The sequence below is a fragment of the Pristiophorus japonicus genome, unplaced genomic scaffold, assembly GCF_044704955.1.
Source record: "Pristiophorus japonicus isolate sPriJap1 unplaced genomic scaffold, sPriJap1.hap1 HAP1_SCAFFOLD_90, whole genome shotgun sequence".
NCBI classification, from domain to species: domain Eukaryota; kingdom Metazoa; phylum Chordata; class Chondrichthyes; family Pristiophoridae; genus Pristiophorus; species Pristiophorus japonicus.
Genome location: NW_027254824.1, coordinates 1,566,809 through 1,575,606, shown reverse-complemented (window position 1 = coordinate 1,575,606; position 8,798 = coordinate 1,566,809). Strand labels below are relative to the sequence as shown.

At 43.2% G+C, this 8,798-nt stretch overlaps 1 non-coding gene across 1 annotated transcript; it reads right to left on the bottom strand.

Annotated features, from left to right (window-relative positions):
* Nucleotides 1-1,310: 1,310 nt before the first annotated feature.
* Nucleotides 1,311-1,393, bottom strand: trnas-cga (transfer RNA serine (anticodon CGA)). The gene has a single exon. It is a non-coding gene; the product is annotated as a tRNA-Ser (tRNA).
* Between the last annotated feature and the right edge of the window lie 7,405 nt (nucleotides 1,394-8,798).

Genomic DNA, 8,798 nt, shown 5'->3' with positions numbered 1-8,798 from the left:
CTCACCCTCAATCTGTATTACAAATTCAACCATACTGTGATCACTCATTCTGAGAGGATCTTTTACTGAGAGATCGTTTATTATTCCTGTCTCATTACACTGGACCAGATCTAAGATAGCTTGCTCCCTTGCATGTTCTGTAACATAATGTTCTAAGAAACAATTCCGTATGCATTCTATGAATTCCTCCTCAAGGCTACCCAGTGCGATTTGATTTGACCAATCGATATGTAGGTTAAAATCCCCCATGATTACTGCCGTTCCTTTTTCACATTCCTCCATTATTCCCTTGGTTATTGCCCGCCCCACCATGAAGCTATTATTTGGGGCCTATAAACTATGCCCACCAGTGACTTTTTCCCCTTACTATCTCTAATCTCCACCCACAATGGTTCAACATTTTGTTCATTAGAGCCAATATCGTCTCTCACAACTGCCCTGATATCATCCTTTATTAACATAACTACCCCACCTCCTTTCACTTCTTGTCTATCTTTCCGAATTGTCAGATACCGCTGTATGTTTAATTCCCATTTATGATGATTTGTGCCGTCAACTAATTTACTTTATTTCGAATGCTGCGTGCGGTTAAGTAGAGTGTTTTAATACTAGTTTTTAAACCGTTATTTTTAGTTTTGACCCCTCCTGCAGCCCCTTTATATTCATAAATATTGTCCCTTCCTATCACCTTGTCGTTTACACTTACCCTAGTGCTAGTCTACTCTGTTGCCTCCTGCTTTTTGCATTTTTTTTTGGGGTCCTGTGATCTGAGCTCTCACCCACTCTAACGAACTTAGAGCCCTCTCCTGGGTTCCGAATACTCCTTGCATTGCGGCACCGAGATTTCATGCTTGCCTTTTTATTACACTTTGAACCTTTAGAATTTTGCTGTACATTAGTCTGCTGCAAACTACAGGGGCCACGTCGCTTAATGGATAAGGCATCTACTTTGATGCAAACACTGATGTTATCTGAAAATTGCAACGTCAAACGCTGCCGTGGTCATTTTAGCAAAACTTATTCATCTTTATAAAACCAAACTACGTACGCACTCATTAACTAAAGGTGAGTTCCTCCCAAACAATATACTGATCTTTATTAAAAGGCATTTTTTCATGCTGTGTATATTGCTCACTGATTTTTGGAGATAGTGTCCAACAAACCAACAATTAATACCGATAAACTATTAATGTTTCCAGTTCGAACAACAGCTTCGCTTCCATCAGTGTAATAAAGGGCAGTGGAGGGAATTGTGATCAGATTCCAATGAGATCCCCGTGAGTCGATAAAAAAAAGAGTACTTGCAAAACCACTGCGAGCAGGGTTCGAACCTGTGGAGGAAAACCCTCATTGGATTTCGAGTCCAACGCCTTAACCACTCGGCCATCGCAGCTACACAGTAGAAATGGTTTAATAGTCGAATCGTCGGTGCAATTTATCAGAGAGACCGCCTGCATGCTTGCCCTATTGGATCTCCCAGACGATGTGAAAATTAAATCGGAGAATCACAGAATCTTACAGCAAAGAAGGAAAAATTTCGGTCAGAACTGAAAGAGTTTACATTTCGGGAAAAACTAAACAGTATGGAGAGCTTCTTTCTCGTAAAACAAGTGAGAGATATTTTTAACATTTTGAAGGTAGTTGATCGAGTTGATGTGGAGAAAATGTTTGCTATTGTGCAGTCGTTCAGAACGGGAGCTCACTGATAAATTCAGTAGACAATTCAAGAGCAACTTATTTACCAAAGAGTGGTTAGAATATGGAAGATGCTACACGAGCAGTAGTTGAGGCGAATAGCACAGATTAATTTTAAAGGGAATTACCTCAGCACATGACTGAGAAAGCAATAGAACAATATGCTGACAGGATCAAGTGAAGTGGGGTAGTGTGCAGCATTAACTCTAGCAATACCAGTTAGGTACAATTGTCTCTTTCTGTGATGCAATCTCTATATAACGTTGTGTAACACACATGTTAAACAACAACAACGTATATATAATTAGCACCTTGAAATTAGCGAAACGTCCAATGCGCTTCACAAGAGAATTATGCGATACAAATTTGACACCGAGCCACGAAATGCAAATTAGCGCAGGTGACTAAAAGATTGGTCAACCAGGTATGCTTGATAATGAGGAAGAAAGCTGTACATTGCAGGAAGATATCAAAGAACTGGTCAGGTGTTTAAAGGAATTCAACCCGGAGAAGTATTAGATAATGCATTTGGGGAGTGCTAATAGAGAAAGCGAATAAACATTAAATGTTCGGCCACTGATAAGTGTAGAGGTGCAAATGGCCTTGGAATGCATGTCCACAGAATCCTTGACGGTAGCAGGGCAGGTAGATAAGATGCTTGTGAAGGATAGACAGAAAGGAAAAGGAGGCGGGGTGGCGTTGTTCGTTAAAGAGGAAATTAATGCAATGATAAGGAGGGACATTAGCTTGGATGATTTGGAAGCGGTATGGGGGGAGCTGCAGAATACCAAATGGCAGAAAACGCTGGTGGGAATTGTGTACAGACCTCCAACCAGTAGTAGTGAGGTTGGGGACAGCATCAAACAAGAAATAAGGGATGTGTACAATAAAGGTACAGCAGTTACCATGGGCGACTTTAATCTATATATTGATTGGGCTAACCAAACTGGTAGCAATGCGGTGGAGGACGATTTCCTGGAGTATATTAGGGATGGTTTTCCAGACCAACATGTCGAGTAACCACCAAGAGAGCTGGCCATCGTAGACTCGGTGATGTGTAATGAGAAGGGACTAATTGGCAATCTTGTTGTGCGAGGCCCCTTGGTGAAGAGTGACCATAACATGGTAGAATTCTTTAGAAGATGGAGAGTGACACAGTTAATTCAGAAACTAGGGACCTGAACTTTAGGAAAGGTAATTTCATGGTATGAGGCGTGAATTGGCTAGAATAGACTCGCAAATGATACTTAAAAGGTTGACGGTGGATAGGCAATGGCAAACATTTAAAGACCACATGGATGAACTTCAACAATTGTACATCCCTGTCTGGAGTCAAAATACAACGGGGAAGATGGCTCAACCGTGGCTAACAAGGGAAATTAAGGATAGTATTAATCCAAAGAAGAGTTATATAAATTGGCCAGAAAAATCAGGAAACCTGAGGACTGCGAGAAATTTAGAATTCAGCCAAGGAGGACGAAGGGTTTCGTTAAGAGGGGGAAAAAAGAGTACGAGACGAAGCGTGCCCGAAGCATAAAAAATGACTGCCAAAGCTTTTATACATATGTGAAGAGAAAAAGATTAGTGAAGACAAACGTAGGTCCCTTGCAGTCGGGTTCAGGTGAATTCACAATGGGGAACAAAGGAAAGGCAGACGAATTGAACAAATACTTTGGTTCTGTCTTCACAACGGAAGACACAAATAACCTTCTGGATGTACTAGGGGACCGAGGGTCTAGTGCGAAGGAGGAACTGAAGGATATGCTGATTAGGTGGGAAATTGTGTTGGGGAAATTGATGGGATTGAAGGCCGATAAATCTCCGGGGCCTGATAGTCTGCATTCCAGAGTACTAAAGGAAGTGTCCCGAGAAATAGTGGATGCATTCGTGATCATTTTCCAACATTCTATCGACTCTGGATCAGTTCCCATGGACTGGAGGGTTGGTAATGTAACAGCACTTTTTAAAAACGGAGGGAGAGAGAAAATGGGTAATTATAGATCGGTTAGCCTGACATCAGTCATGGGGAAAATGTTGGAATCAATTATTAAAGATGAAATCGCAGCGCATTTGGAAAGCAGTGACAGGGTCAGTCCAAGACTGCATGGATTTATGAAGGGAAAATAAAGCTTGACGAATCTTCCAGAATTTTCTGAATATGTAACTTGCAGAGTGGACAAGGGAGTACCAATGGATGTGGTGTATTTGGACTTTCAAAAGGCTTTAGATAAGTTCCCAAACAAGAGATTTGTGTGCAAAATCAAAGCACATAGTATTGGGGGTAATCTACTTACGTGGATAGAAACATAGAAACAAAGAAAATAGGTGCAGGAGTAGGCCATTCGGCCATTCTAGCCTACACCGGCATTCAGTCAGATCAGGGCTGACCATTCCTTTAGTACCGCAGTCCTGCTGTCTCTCCATACCCCTTGAGCCCCTTAACCGTAAGGGCCATATCTAACACCCTCTTTAATATATCCAATGAACTGGCATCAACAACTCTCTGCGGCAGGGAATTCCACAGGTCAACAACTCTCTGAGTGAAGAAGTTTCTCCTCATCTCAGTCGTAAATGGCCTGCCCCTTATCCTAAGACTATCTCCCCTGGTTCTGGACATCCCCAATATCGAGAACATTCTTCCCACATCTAACCTGTCCAGTCCCCTCAGAATCTTATATGTTTCTATGAGATCCTCTCTCATCCTTCTAAACACCAGTGAATAAAGGCCCAATTGACTAATCTCTCCTCATATGACAGCCCAGCCATCCCTGGAATCAGTCTGGTGAACCTTCGCTGCACTCCCTCAATAGCAAGAACGTCCTTCCTCAGACTAGGAGACCGAAACGGAACACAATATTCCAGGTGAGTCCTCATTAAGGCCCTGTACAACTGCAGTAAGACCTCCCTGCTCCTATATTCAAATCCCCAAGCTCCGAAGGCCAACATACCATTTGCCTTCTTTACCACCTGCTGTACCTGCGTAACCACTTTCAGTGACTGATGAACCATGACACCCAGGTCTCGCTGCACCTCCCCTTTTTCTAGTCTGCCAACATTCAGATAATATTCTGCCTTCGTGTTTTTACCTCCAAAATTGATAACTTCACATTTATCCACATTATACTGTATCTGCCATGTATTTGCCCACTCACCTAATCTGTCCACGTCACCCTGCAACCTCTTAGCGTCTTCCGCAAAGCTCACACCTCCACCTAGTTTAGTGTCATCCACAAACTTGGAGATATTACACTCTATCCTTTTATCCAAATCGTTAATGTATATTGTAAAGTGCTGGGGTCCCAGCACTGAGCCCTGCGGCACTCCACTAATTACTGCCTGCCATTCTGAAAAGGACCCGTTTATCCCGACTCTCTGCTTCCTGTCTGCCAACCAGATCTCTATCCACGTCAGTACCATGCGCTTTGATTTTGTATAACAATCTCTTGTGCGGGACATCGTCAAAAGCCTTTTGAAAGCCCAAGAACACCACATCAATTAGTTCTCCTTGTGCACTCCACTAGTTACATCCTGAAAAAATTCCAAAAGATTCGTCAAGCACGATTTCCCTTTCATAAATCTATGCTGACTCGGTCTGATCCTGTCACTGCTTTCCAAATGGGCGCCTTAATGATTGATTCCAACATTTTCCCCATTACGGATGTCAGGCTAACCGGTCTATAATTACCCGCTTTATTTCTCCCTCCATTTTTAAAAAGTGGCGTTATATTAGCTACCCTCCAGTCCATAGGAACTGATCCAGAGTCGAGAGATTGTTGGAAAATGATCACCAATGCATCGACTATTTCTCGGGCCACTTCCTTAAGTACTCTGACATGCAGACTATCAGGACCCGGGAATTTATCGGCCTTTAATTCCATCAACTTCCCTAACACAATTTCCCACCTAATAAGGATATCTTTCAGTTCCTCATTCTCACTAGACCCACTTTTCCCTAGTACATTCGGAAGGTGATCGGTATCTTCCTTTGTGAAGACAGAACCGAAGTGTCGAGAACTGGTTGGCAGACCGGAAGCAGCGAGTCAGGATAAACGGGTCCATTTCAGAATGGCCGGCAGTGACTAGTGGAGTGCCTCAGGGCTAAGTGCTGGGACCCCAGCTCTTCACAGAATACATTAATGATTCAGATGAAGGAATTGAGTGTAATATCTCCAGATTTGCAGATGAAACTAAATTAGCTGGCGGTGTGAGCCGTGAGGAGGACGCTAAGTGGCTGCAGGTTGACTTGGAAAGGTTGGGTGAGTGGGCAAATACATGGCAGATGCTGTATAATGTTGATAAATGTGCGGTTATCCACTTTGATGGCAAAATAACGCAGGCAGAATATTATCTGAATGGCGGCAGATTAGGAAAAGGTGAGGTGTAATGAGACCTGGGTGTCATGGTTCATCAGTAATTGAAAGTTGGCATGCAGGTACAGCAGGCTGTGAAGAAGGCAAATGGTATGTTGGCCTTCATAGCTTGGAAATTTGAGTATAGGAGCAGGGTCATCTTACTGCAGTTGTCAAGGGCATTGGTGAGACCTCACCTGGAATATTGTGTTCAGTTTTGGTCTCCTAATCTGAGGAAGGAAGTTCTTGCTATTGAGAAAGTGCAGCGAAGGTTCACCAGACTGATTCCAGGGACGGCTACACTGACATATGAAAAGAGACTAGATCAACTGGGCCTTTATACACTGGAGTTTAGAAGGATGAGAGGGGATCTCGTAGAAATATGTAAGATTCCGACGGGACTGGACAGGTTAGATGCGGGAACAATGTTCAAAATGTTGGGAAAGTCCAGCAAAGGGGATCACAGTCTTAGGATAAGGGGTAGGCCATTTAGAACGAAGATGAGGAGAAACTTCTTCACTCAGAGAGTTGTTCACCTGTGGAATTCCCAGCCGCAAAGAGTTGTTGATGCCAGTTCATTGGATATATTCAACAGGGAGTTCTTGTGGCCCTTATGGCTAAAAGGATCAAGAGCTGGGAGGAAACAGGAAAACGGTACTGAGGGAATGATCAGCCACGATCTTATTGAGTGGTGGTGCAGGCTCGAAGTGTCGAATGGCGTACTGCTGAATCTATTTTCGAAGTTTCGATGTTGAGAAGCAACACGCAATACTTGCCTTCATTCGATGAGCCATAGAATATAAGATCGGGGAAGTTATGATTCAAATGTGTAAAACTCTAGTTGGGCCACCGCTAGATTATTGCATGTTTCTCTGGTCACCGCATTACACGAATGATCAGACAGCACTCGTGAGCATACAGGTTAGATTTAGGCGGATGGTGAATTTAGCTCTGAGTAAATATTGCATCGGCTGGGTTTGTTTTCTTTGTAACAGAGGATGCTAAGGGGGTCCTGATTGAAGTGAATAAACTTATGAGTGGTCTAGATCGAGTGCATAGAAAGGATCTATTTCCCTTAGCAGAGTGGCCAACAACCAGGCGTCATAGATTTAAAGTAATTGGTAGGAGGTTTTTCGGAATTTGAGGTACACTGTTTTCACCCAGGGGTGGTGAGAGTCTGGAACCCACTCCTGAAAGTGATTTAGAGGCAGAAGTCCTCAGCACTTTTAAAAGTCCTTGAATGTGCACATCAATTCCAGTAACCTAAAAGGCTATGGACCAAGAGCTGGAAATGTCATTAATCTGGATAGGTCGGATTTTAGTCATAATTTAGATCATGATCTGGTGTCTCTTCGGCAGCTCAGTGCATTTTGCTGCAAATCAATACTTCAGAGAAGGGAAACTGCGTTCCCTGCAATTCCTCCTACACAGGTGGCTCCAATCCTATCCAGTTTTCCATTGAGATCTCTTAGAACCTGAGTCTATTGCACAGGAACAAGAGTAAGCCATCGAACCTGTTACAGAATGACAGCAGAATTCCATTAGCCCCTCGAGCCAGTTGCAAAGGACAAGAGGAAGTAATTCAGATCCTTGGGCTTTTTACACAAGAATAGTAGAACGCCTTCGGCCGCTCGTACCTGCTGCATAGATGACGATGAGGCACACTTTCCTGTTACAAAGAATTAGCTGGAGGCCATTCAGCCGCACTGCACTGTTGCACAGGGAAAGGAGGAGGCCATTAATGCCTCAAATCTGAGCCTCAGGAGAGGCAGAAGCCGATCAGTTCCTTGAGCTTGTTCTACAAGAAGAGTATAAGTCCATTTAGATCCTGGAACATAGAAACATAGAAATCGGGAGCAGTAATAGTCCCTTCGGCCCTTCGAGTCTGCACCGCCATTTAATATGATCATTGTTAATCCTCTATCTCAACAACATATTCACGCTTTCCCGCCATATCACTTGATGTCTTTTTTGTCTAGAAATCTATCTCCCTCTTAAATATATTCAGTGACTCGGCATTCGCAGCAATCTGTGGTAGGGAATTCCACAGCTGCACCACTCTCTGAATGAAAAACAAATCTCACCTTCTCCTTCCAAAATTTCCTACCCCGTATCCTGAGACTGTGACCCCTGTTATAACCTTCCCAATCAGGTGAATCATCTTCCCCGCATCCAGTCTATTCAACCCTTTCAGAATGGTATACGTTTCAATGAGATCCTCTCTCATTCTTCTAAACTGTACAGGATACAGACCTAGTCCACCCAATCTCTGCTCATACGACAGTCCTGCCATCCCAATAATCCATCTGGTGAACCTTAGCTGCACTCGCTCTATGGCAAGTATATCCTTTCTTGGGTAACGAAACCAAAACTGCACAAAATACTCCAGGTGCGGTCTCACCAAGGCCCTGTAGAACTGTAGTAACACATCTTTACTCATTTACTCACATCCTGTTGGAATGAAGGCCAACATACCATCTGCCTTCCTAAGTGCTTGCTGCACCTGCATGTATGCTTTCAATAGACTATTTTACAAGGACACCAGGTCCCTCTGCCCATCGATCCTGTTTCCTGCCATTAACCAATTTTCAATCCATGCTAGTATATTACCGCCAATCATATATGCTTTAATTTTGCACACTACATCTTACGTGGGACTTTATCAGAGGCCTTCTGAAAATCCAAATACGCTATATCCACTGGTTCTCCCTTAAATTTTCTATCAGTTACATCCTCAAAATCTCGAGTAGGTTT